The following is a 14,814-nucleotide window of genomic DNA, read 5'->3' as shown; positions in this document are numbered from 1 at the left end:
AACACTGTTCAGGGAGGCAAGTAAGGAGATGGTAAAACTGACACAGATGTAGTAATTGTCTGGCGAATGTCCCCCATGGTGAGCTATGTTGATGGGATTCTATAAGTAATCAGAAGATATCTTTTATTCAGTGACTACACGTTTCTATGGTGATTTCATAAGCAATGGGATATCAGCAGCTCCCTTCAATGTATCAAGGAAATAACCAGTTCATCTTGTGGACTCAGGCACTAGGTAAGTGAAAATACATTCTGGAGCATGCCACATAGCCCGCCATGACTTCAGGTTTATTTTCTGTAGACAGAGGATGGGCTTAAGATCCTAAACCAGTCACTGCATTTCAGAGATTTCTCCAGTTCAAAGAACTGAGCCATCAAATTAATTTCCTGTTTACCACCTTTCCTTGCACATGGCATCATTTCTTGCTGCAGAGCCCAGGAATTCAAAAACTTCTGGAAATAAGTAAAGCTGAACAACAGGAAGATCTGGAAAGTTTACCTCTTTTCTGGGAGTTTATTTGTTAGCCTGGTTACAACCGACTGACATGTTTGTGTGCACACCACTTGTTAGCCTTTGATTCTTTCTTTACGACATTGAAAAATGTAAATGAGAACTGTATGGGATGGGAAGTCCCTTACATAAACCAAAGAAATTAAATAACTTACCCTCCCTTCAAAAACATTTCCTCAGCCCTATGGTTATTTAAGAAACTGGATAACAAAAAAAGAAATTCACATTTTTCAAGTGCTAGTACTGCAACATTTCCTATTGTCATGGTGTAAATTTCACCACACTTCAAGACTATGGCAATGCTTACTGTTCCCCATTACTTTGTATAGTTAACAGTCTAATTTCTTGCCATTCCACTTTTGCTCTCACATCACTTGGTCACACCAATCTCCATAAGGCTGAAAAGAAACTATTTCCATCATAGGAGAGTAGAAGGGAAAATACAAGTAAAGGGCAAGAGAAAGCAAGGAGGAATAAGAAACATCTGTTTATTGTTGAGAAGACAAGAACTGCAAAGTAAGCATATGGGAGAAAGGTGAAAACATGGAAAGCAAAATAAGCAGTGAAAGGCACATCAGAGAAGGGGAAAAAAATGAAGTGGAGGGAAAAAAATTGTAAAAACTGAAAAAACAGGAAGAGGATGAAAGCCTGCTAAAAAGACTTTAAGCAGGAGATGCTCTTGAAGGAACTGGGTCAGGCAGCCAGAGATAGAAAGACAAGATCAGGCTAGGTCATGTAAATGTAAACAGCTCTGATGGAATTGAAGTGCAAATACTCCTGGCACAGCAACTGCCCTCAAATGAAGCATCTTGCCTTGAAGGCAACTGGAGTGTGGTCTAGCACCTTGAGTGTTCCTCTCCATTATCTTCTTCCTCAACTCTTCTGTGCTCCTCCCACTCCCAAACTGCCTTCCCTCTCACAGCATTTTACTTCATAGAGTTTTTAAATGTAAGTTTCTAAATGTTTCAGGCACCAGATCTAGTAGCATGCCTCATTGTAACTCTTCCTAACCAAAATGGGATAAACAGCTACCCATATACTAGTTGGTCATATAGAAAGTGTTACTGCACTTGCAAGGGTTTGTTTTCTCAACTAAATGTACAAGATGAAGCAACTGTTGATAAAAATGTGTTTCTATTCCCTGAAAGCAAAAATAGATTTCATCACAGCCTTGGAGAAAAAGGCATCCTACACTGGACACTTGAATGCCTCAGTGTTAAAGCATTCAACTCCGTGTATAGCACACTATATATATCATACACAAATTGTTTACATTATGGACATTTTTATATATTCCATGACACAAGTACAATTGTTTCTGAGCTAACATAACTTGTAAAATATATTGCTATTCTAATATGTGAGTACTTTCAAACTCATCATATTACAGAATAGCAGATTGCCAAGAATTGATACAGAAATCCTCTAAAGTTCTAAGAGGATTTGGCAGAGCATTACCAAAGAGAGGAGTCATGAGATTAAATCATTCCTTCCCTACTAATATTTTTACAGAAAAGCTTATTTTCTACAACCTGAAAATTTCCATATTTTTAGTATAAAGTTCATTCAAAATGCTTCCATTGCTGCTAGCACAAGATCAGAATGAACTCTTGATTTGCATTTATATCATTTAATGCTGCTTTTATTGGGACTATATTCCTGGCACCTAACTTCTTTGCCAGAACAGCATACCTGAAATACCATTTTGAATTTTATTTATACCTTTAAGACTGTTAACCCAACCAATGCTTATAGCCAAGTTCTACATCATTCTGTGCATATTTATTGAGATGTGCTTGCACAGACTCTAATGTTACATAGTTTATCAACTAAAATTTAAGGCTAATTAAGCTGTACATCTGTCTGCTTCTGACTGTACTATCCAAAAATCAATCAATAAATCACAAAAGACTCAGTAAAAGATTCCAGCAGTCTCACTGCAGGGTACAAGGAGAGCCAGAAGCCACCCTGCACTGCCTCAACAAAACATGTTTACCTGCACCTGGGTCAGAGCAATCCAAAGAACAGTTCTCCTCGTGGAGGTGTTAAGAAACCCAAGAAAGGAATACTGATTGCATACCAGTCATTGGTAGAGTTTCATTTATCTGTAAAAGGTGTGAGGAGTGGCAGTGTGCCAGCTTAAACAATTTTTACGTTTTCAGATTATTTTAGTCTTTGATAGTTTCATGGTTTGAAAGAAAGAATGACACTACTCTGCTTGGTAGCAGCCTGAAGCTTTCAGGCTCAGGAACACACAAAGTTGACTTAGTTTTTGTTCTTTCCTGTGTAATCTTTTGGACTCTGAGCAACCAAGTTTAGTAGACCACTGAGCAGAAGCTGTACTGAGTGTGGGTGACATGGTGCTGGTCAAAGGCTATCAGCCTTCTCTATGAGGCAAGGCCATGGCTGCCCCATGTCAGACACAGCTAGCTCCTGCTGATTCCAGCGGTCTCACTGCAGGGTACAAGGGACCCAGAAGCCACCCTGCACTACCTCAACGAAACATATTTACCTGCACCAGGGTCAGGGCAATCCCAAGAACAAATACAGGCTAGGAGGAGAATGGCTTGAGAGCAGCCCCGTGGAGAAAGATTTGGGAGTGTCCGTTGCTGAGTATAGCAATCAGAAGGACCAACATGATGGAAAAGGCATTACAAAAGATGTGGAAGGACCAGCACGACAGCAAGGTGCTACAAGGGAAGGGAAGTAGATCGTTCACCTGTATCAGAAGACTCTGGGTTCACAAGGAAAAGCTTCCAGCAAGGACGAATTTCCAGAAAGAGATCCTTCCTCAAGTGGCAGTCAGCCCTTAAATGAGGCCTAAGAGTCAGGCTCCACCCCCTTCTGGTCACACAGTGAATTGGCTTCACCTGTGCTCCCAGGGCTGACTGGGTCTTTCCTCCAGGTGCTCAATCAGTGGTTCAGGCCATGACTCAGCAGTTCCCATACACTGAGAAACTCAACATGAGCCATCAATGTGTGCTTGCAGCCCAGAAGGCCAATCATATCCTGGGCTGTCTCAAGAGAAGCATGACCAGCAGGTCAAGGGAGGGGATCCTGCCCCTCAACTCTGCTCTCATGATACCTCGCCTGGAGTATTGCATTCAGTTCTGGGGCCCCCAACATAAGAAGGACGTTGATCTTTTGGAGCAGGTCCAGAGAAGGGTCATGATCACATGATGGTGATCAGAGGACTGGAGCACCTGCCCCATGAGGACAGGCTAAGAGATGGGGCTCTTCAGCCTGGAGAAGAGAAGGCTCTGGGAGGACCTTGTAGAGGCCTTCCAGTACCTGAAGGAAGATACTTACCCACAGGAAAGCTAGGGAGGGACTTTTGAAAGACGTGTAACACTAGGATGAAGGGTAATGGCTATAAACTGGAAGAGTGTAGATTTAGACTAGATATAAGGAAGAAATTCTTCACTGTGAGGGTGGTGAGACTCTGAAACAGGTTGCCCAGAGAGGTTGTGGATTCCTCCTCTCTGGAAGCGTTCAAGGCTAGGCTGGATGGGGCTTTGAGCAACATGGTCTAGTTGGTGGTGTCCTTGCCCATGGCACTGGGTTAGGAACAAGATGATCTTAAAGGTCCCTTCCAACCCAAACCATTCTATGATTCTATGGTTGTATGTTTAAGACAGGGTAAAAAATGCAGTGCAGCAGTTATGAGAAAATGGGAGAGAAGCTGCCTTGCAGGCACCAAGGTCACTGCAAGAGGTGCTTCAGGTGAAGAGCAGAAGTTCTCTGCAGCCTAGGAGAGGCCTACAGAGTATTAGGCTGTCTCTCTCCAGGCACAGCACAGATCTCCTTGCATAGCCATGGAGGAGACCAGGGTGCAGCAGATCCACAGCAGGAACCACGGCCTGTGGAGAGAAGCCTATGTAGGTGCAGGTTATCTGGTGGGAAGTGGGGAATCATACTGGAGCAGCCTGTTTCTGAAGGACAGCATAGAGAGAACTCATGCTGAAGGTCTCAAGTCCATGAGGAACATGCACTGCAGCAGGGGAAAGTTGTGAGGAGAATGGAGCAGCACTGCAACCCCAATTCCTGACCTCCTCTTTGTGATTCAGTGTGGAGGGGAAGGAGGTAGAGGACTGGACAATGAAGGAATGAAATTGAGCCTAGGAAGAAGGAGGTAAAGGTGTTTTAGATTTTGTCACTGTTTCTCAATATTTTATTCTATTTTTTAACAGGCAATAAATTAAATCAGTTTTTTCCAGGTTGAATCTGTTTTGCCCGTGATGCTAAATGGTGAGCTATCTCTCTGTGCTTATCTTGACCAATGAGCTTTTCATCTTTTTTTTTTCACCTCAATCATGTCAAGGAGCAAGGTGTGAAAGAACATCTGCATGGGGGACTGACAGTCAGTCAAGGCTGACCTAGCATCAAAGTGATGATATTTCATCAAATGTTGAGGTGAAGCCCTACCGTGATGGTATCATGGGGTCACTCAGCTTGAAAGTGGTCTCAGGCAGTGTTTAATTCAAGTTCCTGCTTAAAGCAGAATCAGCTGTGAGGCCAGACAAGGCTGTCTTAGGACTTTGTTCGGTCTGGTTTTGAAAACCTCGAAGAGCGGAGACTACACAGCTTCATACTCCCACACAGTAAATTACAGCCATCAGGAAGAACATTGTTTGCCTCTGTACAAACATATTCAAGAGAGCCACCAAATCAGACACTATGCTATTTTGCCTGAGTGTTTAAACATGCCAGGGTTCTTGATCCTCTTCGAGAGGCATAGGTACAACTGATGCCTTTTAGACAAGCCTCATATAAGATTAATAATTTAACCTTAATCACGAGAAAAACTTATTAACAGTTTCAGCTTTCATTTTACCTTCTAAGGAAACTTGAGCAACTTGAGAAACTTGAGGGGGAATCTGAGCAACTAAACTGTTGCTGGGTTTTGAAATTATTCAAACACCCACAGAGTAAGCCACAATCTGCACAGCATTTGTGCTATTATCCTGTATATTTCTTCATGGATGGAGACATACCTGGTAAAAGAATCCTTACAAGTTATTCGGCTATAATTAAATTACTAGCCTTGTTAAAAGTTTGCGTTCTGGTTAGTCAGGCTCCCCAGCTTATTGGGAACAACACTTAGAAAAATTCCTCCCTGAAAGTTTTTTTTTCCCCACAATGTCTCTGAACAGTATCAGCTTGCTCAGAACAGCTTGTGTTAAAGAAGAGTCATTTTGGTTTTGCTCTTTGTCAAGGGCTGGACACACTGGTAGGACCACTGCCATCCGGAAAACAGCTAGCCAGAAGACATGACCCTCAGGGCCAGCCTAACACCACAGTCTATCCCGTGAAGGTTGGATTTAAATAAATTAATAGCCACTCATCAAATTCAAGTATAATGAGTTCAGGATTTAAACTCATGGCCAGAGAAGTAGATGATCCTTTAGCTGCAAAATGACATTTTTGGTTAGCAACATCTAAAATCATTTTAGGTGCCTGGAGCTACTTTTGCATGAACTCTTGTTTTATACTTCCCGATACTTCATTACTTGGTTTTCTAAAGGGAAGCGTGAGCTCAAACCTAACATCAGTTAAGACAACAGTTAATTACTTAACAGAGTATGATATGACATAGTGTCAGTAATGGAACAGTAAATTAGGAACAGTCATTTCTATTCCTACACTTCTTCCTCCTAGTAAAACATATTTGATATAAGGGTGTTGTGTGGCTATCTATTCTATCCAGGGTGGACTTAGTGCTTCAGGTCACCCTCCTGTACTTTGCTTTGCTTTAACTGAACATAAAAATTCATTCCAACCAAACATGATTTACAGATTCTTTCTCAGCAGTCTGCTGGGGATATTTATTAAGCAGCAGCCTAGAAGGAGAATCACGAAGTTTGGTTCTTCAAATTCCATTAGGAAAATAGACTCAGTTTTCTTCTGTGTTGTTAATCAGCTGACAGAAAAGACCTTAACAGTAGCAAGGTTCCTATTCTTCACTCTCCAGCGAATTGTGTGACTAGTTAAAATAGTGATTAACTGATTGATTTGCCCTGCAAAGTCATGACCCATAAAAAAGTTATCTTCTTCACAGACTGAGCTTCCTGCGGGACCATTTTCTTCTGTTACTGCTGGCTCCAGAACCAGCATCAGATGAGCACTCATTTGTCTTCAAGTTTCTTTTTCTTTGAATATCCATTACTTACAATTTAATATTAACTCAAAAAAAAAATCAAAATCTGATCCTCTATGATGGAAAACTAATATCTACTCATAACAATAACAAACATTTAAAAAAACAATAATTAGGGGAGAAACAAAACATGAACTTCAGTATTTTAGAACACTGCAGGCATAAAAAGAGGTTGATCTTTACAAGGAAGAGCAGATGAGATGGGCAGAGATGACTAACCTTTTTTATAGACAAACTGAGATATAGACAAGCTAAGTAATTTCAACAGGGAATTATGCTAAGTCATGGAAGAGTGGGATTACATCCCAAATCGTTATACCTTTTGTGTAAGCAAATTGCTTATTTCCATTGACTTACTATTTCTCCTTATCTTCTTCATCAAAAATCTCTGTGATTAAAATGCTAGTAAACAGGGCAACTCATGATTTTTGAGGAGTAGAACTGTCATGCTGATGAGTCCAGAGGACTAAGATAGGTACCTTAAACTGCTTTTAAAAAGACAGATTTCAAATCTCCTATTGTCAAAACCCAGTATTTACTTGACAGTGAAGTGCATTAGAAATTCTGGAAGCAGATTTCATGAAAATAGTTTTCTAACAGCATTTCTGATATGTCCAATGAAGCCTTCTGACACTCCACATCTTGTTTTTTTTCTACTCAACTATACCATTGTAATAAAAATAAAAGGTATGCCACCACTCTTCATGCTATTACAAATAGAAAAAAAAAAAAAAAACCCTAGGACTTATGTATTGTCCTCCTTTTCCATGAAAACTGGAATGCGTTTTCAAGTGAATACACAAAATGATATTTAATGCCTAGACTTTTCGGACAGATGGGGAGAGTGGGTCACCTATTAAAGTATGAGACCAAATTATTTAAGTTTTCCATACACACTCATCTCAGTTAATTTTATTCATGCTTGCTGACGATCCTCTCAGGCAAAACTAGTCAGACAAGTGATAGCTCCAACTACTGGTGCTATCTGTTTTGTGATAGACAAAGAGGCATTATTTTGAAGTTGATGAATATTGGTCATTGCAGCCAAACCTCAGGATGAAGTCGAGATGATTTGTCTCAGCTGAGCTTCCTGCCAAAAGCCAGGGAGCCCATCTTTCACCCAGCCCTCCCAGCTAAAGGACATTAGCAAGATAAAAATCTGATTTGGAAAGTGATTTTTCCTTTGCTTGTCATGTTAACACCACATTGTGTCACTGAAAATGTGGTATTTTCTAGTTTGAGTTTTCCTGTCATTTGTTCTGTTTCAGTATGTAATCCTAAACTCAATCGTTAAAGCACATTAATGAGTTTCATAGCATTTCACTCCTTCTGTTCTGCCACTACAAAATAAGTCTGTTGCCTTCAGATCTCAATACTAAAGAATAGCAATTATTTGGGAAAATAACAGTTCTGCAAAATTAAGTCAAATATCTCAAAAACACAGAATTATAGAATGTTGGCAGGCATCCCTGGAGGCCATCTAATCTGATGAAGCAGGTTCACCCAGAGCTGTTCGTCCAGGACCACACTCAGGTTGTTGAAGATTTCCAAAGATGAAGACTCCACAAACTCTCTGAGCAATCCGTGCCAGATCCACACAGTACAGAAGTATTTCTTTGTGTTCAGAGGGAGCCTCCTGTGTTCTAGCTTGTGCTCACTGCCTCTTATACTAATGTTATGAGTATATATTGAGTTAAAGTTGTGCATTTTAATTTGTATGGCATATTTGAACTGAGATTGTTTAGTCTGTAGAAAAAGAGGTTGAGGAGAGATCTTATCACTCTCTAACCACCTGGAAGGAGGTTGTGGCTAAGTGGGGTCGGGCTCTGCTCCCAGGTAACTAGTGATATATGATGAGAGGTAGCGGCCTCAAGTTGTGCCAGGAGATGTTCTGGTTGGATATTAGGAAAAACTTCTCAGAAGGAGTGGTGATGCATTGGCTCAGGCTGCCCAGGGAGGTGGTGGAATCACCATCCCTGGAGGCGTTCAAGAAATGTGTGGATGTGGTACTGAGGGACATGGTTAGTGGGCGTGGTGATGTTGTTTGGCAGTGGGACTAGATGATCTTAGAGGTTTTTTCCAACCTTAATGATTCTGTGATGTTATGATTCTATGAAATAAGGTAGCCTTTTTCAGCAAGCAATAATCTTATAAAATTTTGGTCAGATAGAATCTGTAAGATTTTTCATTCTGATGCAATCTCTTGTTTTTGTCTAGTAAGATTTTAGCAGATGGATCACAAACAGGAAAGGATGATTAATTTTAGGAAATAAATCATACTAAAAGAACAATACACAGAATTTTTTTTTTTAATCTGTGGTTAAGAACTGTCTCTCAAGAAGATAAATATAACACAGAATTCCCAATCAATTTTAAGATTTTGTAAAATACTTCATATATATACATAGTAAACAGCCAGTATAGAAGGCAATCCTTTTCTTGGTTATACAGAAGACAGAAGAAAGGAAAATTCAATATAAGCTAGAAAAGCTCAGAGAAGGACTAGGAGAAATGATCTTGGGGCAGAGTGGCTGGATGGTTGTGTGGAGGAAGCAGACCTGGGGGTATTGTTCGATGCTCGGCTGAGCATGAGCCAGCAGTGTGCCCAGGTGGCCAAGAAGGCCAATGGCATCCTGGCTTGTATCAGGAACAGTGTTGCCAGTAGGAGTAGGGAAATCATCATCTCTCTGTACTCAGCCCTGGTGAGGCTGCACCTCGAGTACTGTGTTCAGTTTTGTGCCCCTCACTGCAAGAAAGACATTGAGGCCCTGGAGCGTGTTCAGAGGAGGGCGACAAAGCTGGTGAGCGGTCTGTAGCACAGGCCTTATGAGGAGCGGCTGAGGGAGCTGGGATTGTTCAGCCTGGAGAAGAGGAGGCTCAGGGGAGACCTTATCGCTCTCTATAACTACCTGAAGGGAGGTTGTAGTGAACTGGGGGTCAGCCGCTTCTCTCTTGTAACTAGTGACAGGACAAGGGGGAATGGCCTCAAGTTGCGCCAGGGGAGATTCAGGCTGGACATTAGGAAAGACTACTTTTCTGAAAGAGTGGTCAGGCACTGGAATGGGCTGCCCAGGGAGGTGGTTGAGTCACCGACCGTGGAGGTGTTCAAGAAACATTTAGATATAGTGTTGAGAGACATGATTTAGTGGGGTTATTGGTGGTAGGTGGATGGTTGGACTGGATGATCTTGTAGGTCTTTTCCAACCTAGCTAATTCTATGATTCTATGATCTTCATCACAGTAGCTGCGTAATGATGTAACTTGTTACACTCTACTTTTCCTCTGTGGCGGTAAAGCATGCTTACGTTTTTACAGTAGTGAATAAGCCAACAAACATAGAAAAGAAATATGTTCAGAGCAGGCTGAGGTAAGAAACAGTTTAAACCCTGAGCAGATTAGTCAGTAATAGTAAATGGAACAACAGAGACAAAAAGCAAGAGCAGGAACAAGAACTCAGAGGTGAGGACAGAATCAGGGTAAGAAGATGGATACAGAGGAGAGCTGCAAGAGAGGGCCTCAAAGTCTCTGAAGACTCTGTCCTGCTCTCTAGTTAGAAAGTTATGTGTATATCACACACAGTGTCACTCACTTACATAGGGGAAGGATCAAGGTGGCAAGACCAGCAATCCCAAAGATGCCACACTCTGGTTTGTATTGCTAGCCCAAACTGAATAACCAGTGCAAAAGATGAAGAAGAGAGCAACCTTTTGTTTGTAGCTAAGCAAATCACATGTACTGTTCTGCCCATGATAAATAAAACCATTGAAGATGCTGGTGACTTGCTCCTTTTTATTTATTTATTTATTTATTTATTATTATTATTATTTTGTGAACGATTACATTTTGCAGATATAGTAGGAAGGATGGATAAGGTATGTGCACTGTAAAGGTAGAAGAGAAAAATGCTTATGTAATTTCCACAAATGATTGTAATAAATTTGATAATCCCTGATATTCTTGCATAGTCTCTTGAATACATGTAAGAGCTGCATAAGGAACAATCACACCAAGCTTAATTCCTAGTCTTCCCGACGCCAGTTATTCTCCTTCTACCAATACTAACGTTTAATCACAACGTATTTATATGTTTTTCACAGGTATCTTCACTTACTGCTTTGGACCGCATGAGAAATGCTGACTTTCCGTTTAGAACTGCTGAAGCTAAAGAAATCGTCACACCACTAGATGGCAGTCAAAGCGCAACCCCTAAATTCCATTGCAGTACTGTCAGGATTTCCTGAAAATCATCAGCAATAAATTAAAAGAAGATATTATGTGCCTAGGAGATCATTATATTTTTATTCAACGAATTCTTAAATAATGAAACTGTTGCCTCAGGGGAATCTTGAAACAGAGAAGCACTGAATTTATATATTAAATCATGACTTCAGTGCAGTCGAAAACAGGAATTTTGAAGGAGAGGAAAGCATGGCTCTTAAAACAAAATACAAAACATCTAATAAATATTCAAATGTAATAGAGCATTAAAAGGACAAGAAAAATATAATTATATGGTAATGGATAAATACCTCCATCTACATGTGGAGCAAGCATTTATATCTTATATATAAGAAGTGATATTCGAGTCTCAAAACAAGTAAAACACACTGACTAGAGAACCTGAGCTTATTCTTTTTCACCTATCTAAAATGGGTTTATCAATTCATACTATCAGAAAGCGTTATGTAAAAATACAGGTACCACAGTTCAAAAGGGTAAAAATAAAGTCTTAATAATGATGAATGTGGAAGAATGTCTGAAAGTTTCAGTTTTCTATCTTTTGTCACATCTTCCTTCTGTTTCTCTTCTTCAGGTTCACATATATATAAATACAGATACATATGCCTACTAATATTTTCACAGTTTAAGGCATTATGCCTGAAAGTGTTGGTCAGAGGTAGTTCAATGCTACCTTTGTGCACTTCTTAAAAAGACCTAGCAGTGTCCTTGCAAAAACCGAAGGGCAGACCTCCCTTCATTCCCACTTGCCAATAGTGTCCTGAATTCAGCTTTTGCAAAGAAAATGTGGATGAGCAACAGGGTCTTAATTATAACTCAGCAACCATAAGATTAAGATTTTGTATGTGATTGATTATGGAAATTTTACAGCCCTTATGTTGTAGTAGTGTTAGTATAATGGAACTACAAGCCAATAATATATTGGAAACAACTGTAAACAAAATAGAAACTTGACGCTTTTCCAGGACCACTGTGGATCTTCAATAGATGATGAATTTTTTGTCAATCAACAAATATTAGGGGTTACTTTTAGAAGAAAAAACAGTGATGCAATGAAAAGCTGAGTGTAAAGTATGTTTTATTATGTTTTTCTGGGAGCAAGTAATGAAATGCTTGTACTACAAGCTCTTGAGGAGAGACTTTCTCTTTGGTTTGTGCAAACTGTCACGTTTTTCTACTCCAAAATAAGTAATCATCATGATAAAAGAAATGGCAGTCACAGGGAATGCTCAAAGAAATCTGGAGAATCAGACAGGCTGACAAAGACAGTTACATATGGAAACAGAAGTCACATAATTATAGCAGTTCCCAATAGAGTAATCAGAGAACATAAATAAAATGTCAGTATCTCAGAAGCCCAAACAAGACAGGGTACAAGAAATAGTATTTTTAAAGAAACTGAGAGATACTTCTAGATCAGCTGCCCTTATCCTTATGGGTGGCTTCAACTTGACAAATGTTAATTGGGATGATACAAACAGGTCCAGGAGATTCCTAAAACACCTCCACAATAACTTACTGGTATTAGCATTGAGGGAGCCTACTGGGAAAAATGCCCTTCCAAAACTATAAATCAAACAGAGAGGGTCTCTGAGTAGCCATCTTGACAATAGTGACCATGAAGTACTTGAGTTTAAAATATCAGGAAAACTGCCAACAACATTTCAGTCCTGGATATAGGATGAGCAGACTTCAGATTGCTCAGGGAACTAGATAGCAAGGTCCTCTGGGACCTGTTGAAGGCCTTGGGGTCCATCAGTGCTGATCACTTTTTAAGTACTACCTCTTAAGAGCTCAGGAATAGGCAATTTCAAAATGCTGGAAGTCATGTAGATGAGGCAGAATATTTTCTTGGCTAAGTAGGAATCTTCATCTAGAGCTTAGTCAAAAAATAAAAAAATAAAAAAAATAAAAGAATGTATGACCACAGAAAGAGAGGATGGGTGATGTGGAAGGAGTACAAAGATGCTGTTTGCCATTGTAGGGAAAGATTTATGCACCAAAGCTGAGTTGGAGTTGAAGCTGTCCAGTACTATGGGGAACAATAAAAAGAGATTATTAAAATTTGTTAACAGCAAAAGGGAGACCACAGATAACACTGGTCCATTACTCAGTGAGGATGGTCACCTCTCAAATACAAAAGCAGACAAGGCAGACACATTTAATGCCTTCTTTGCACCCGTGCTCAATAGCAATTATACATTCTGGGAGCCCTGAGTTGGAGGACTGTGACAGTAGTAATGATAAACTCCCAGCCATGCATGGGATTTGCTGCTCCAGCTGGACGTATTTAAGTCTATGGGGCCCAATCAGATTCATCCCAGGGTACTCAAAGGGCTAGATGATTTCTTTGCAAGACCTCTCTCAACTGTTTCTCAATTGTCTTGTGAATCTCAAGATGTACCCATTGAGTGAAAGCTGGCAAATGTGCCAGTTTTCAAGAAGGTCAAGGAAGAAGACCCTGGTTATTATGGGCCTGTCATTCTCACTTTGGCATTTGGCAAAACTATGGAAATTGTTTTTGAGAGTTTTTGAAAAACATTTTCAAAGCAAGGCTGGATGTGGCTCTGGGCAGCCTGGACTAGTGGTTGGCAACCCTGCCCACAGCAGGGGGGTTGAAACTAGATGATTTTTGAGGTCCTTTTCAACCCAGGCCATTCTATGATTCTATGATTTGAAAGGCAGTGCAGGCATTGGTCAAAGCCAACACACATTCACAAGGGGAGAGTCCTATTGAATAAAACCAATCTCATTTATGACAAGGTTACCTCCCTAGCTGACCAAGATGGCCAGTAGATGTAATTTTTTTGGATTTCAGCAAAGCTTTTTGTGGGAAACTATCTACGTGACAACGGGCATGTTTACTTGGACGTGCTGGACTCTTGAGTTGTCCTTGATGCCTTGAAACAAGTAACTTGCAAGAACAACAGAAAGCAAAGAGCTGGGAAAAGCAGAAACTTTGAAACAGCAAGAGCATACAGAGACTTGCTTAAGCCAACCAATCAAATAACGCCGTGTTGCAGCACGCCTTTCACAAATGCATAAAAGTCTGATTGTTCTGTCAATAAACGAATCACTTGCCTAACCATATTGGTATTGTCTCGTGATCTCCGGCGTGCGTGCTGCAACAAGTGGCGCCCGAACAGGGACCCCAGGAAAGGGGCCTGGAACCGCTGGAAATAAACGGACAACCACGATGGTCCTCAAAATCTGCTGAGAGGCAGCGCGGAGGCGTAGCACCACGAGCCCGGCTGAAGGAGGAGGGGACGCCCCCAGGTCAACCGGGACGAGAATGGAGCGGAATTCAGCGGTGAGTCTCCTTCTCGCTATGCTCTCTAAGAGAGGGGAATCAATCTCGCTGGGGAAAAGAGCAAGGACATTTTCAGGATGGAGCCTTGCTTTTCTCCATCGATGAATGGCGAGCGATGGGCGACTCCCTATGGGAGGCTGCTATCGAAGGTCACAAAAAGGACTATAAAGTCCTAGGTCGCGTCTGGTGGACAGTAATCAATGCCTTGCGATCTATGAAAGAAGAGCGCTGTGTCACTGAGGCAGCCTTGCAGCTGCTGCACCCTGCTGTCAACACAGCTACCATAGCACCAGGTGGCTCTCGTCTCTTCGCTTAGCCCCAAGGTTGCCCAGAGGGGTTGGTGGAGAAACTGAAAGAGAGGGTTTTGGACCTGCAGCGGCGAGAAGAGCCACTACCAATCTGTGAGGATGTCCCTGATGGGGATACGGGCTCTGACGAGGATGAAGGGAGTTCAGCTTCGGCTCCCCCGCTTGCAACGACTTCTCCTTATGCTCATCTGGAGGCTGAAGTGCAGGACTTGAAACGGCGACTAGAGACGCTCGTGACTGTGCCACAACCAACGGCTCCTCCACCCATAGCATCGGCTTCGTCGCCGGGA

Source organism: Numida meleagris, chromosome Z (genome assembly GCF_002078875.1).
Source record: "Numida meleagris isolate 19003 breed g44 Domestic line chromosome Z, NumMel1.0, whole genome shotgun sequence".
In the NCBI taxonomy this organism is placed as follows: Eukaryota; Metazoa; Chordata; class Aves; order Galliformes; family Numididae; genus Numida; species Numida meleagris.
The sequence above is the reverse complement of the archived record's forward strand: the minus strand, read 5'-3'. Positions refer to the sequence as shown.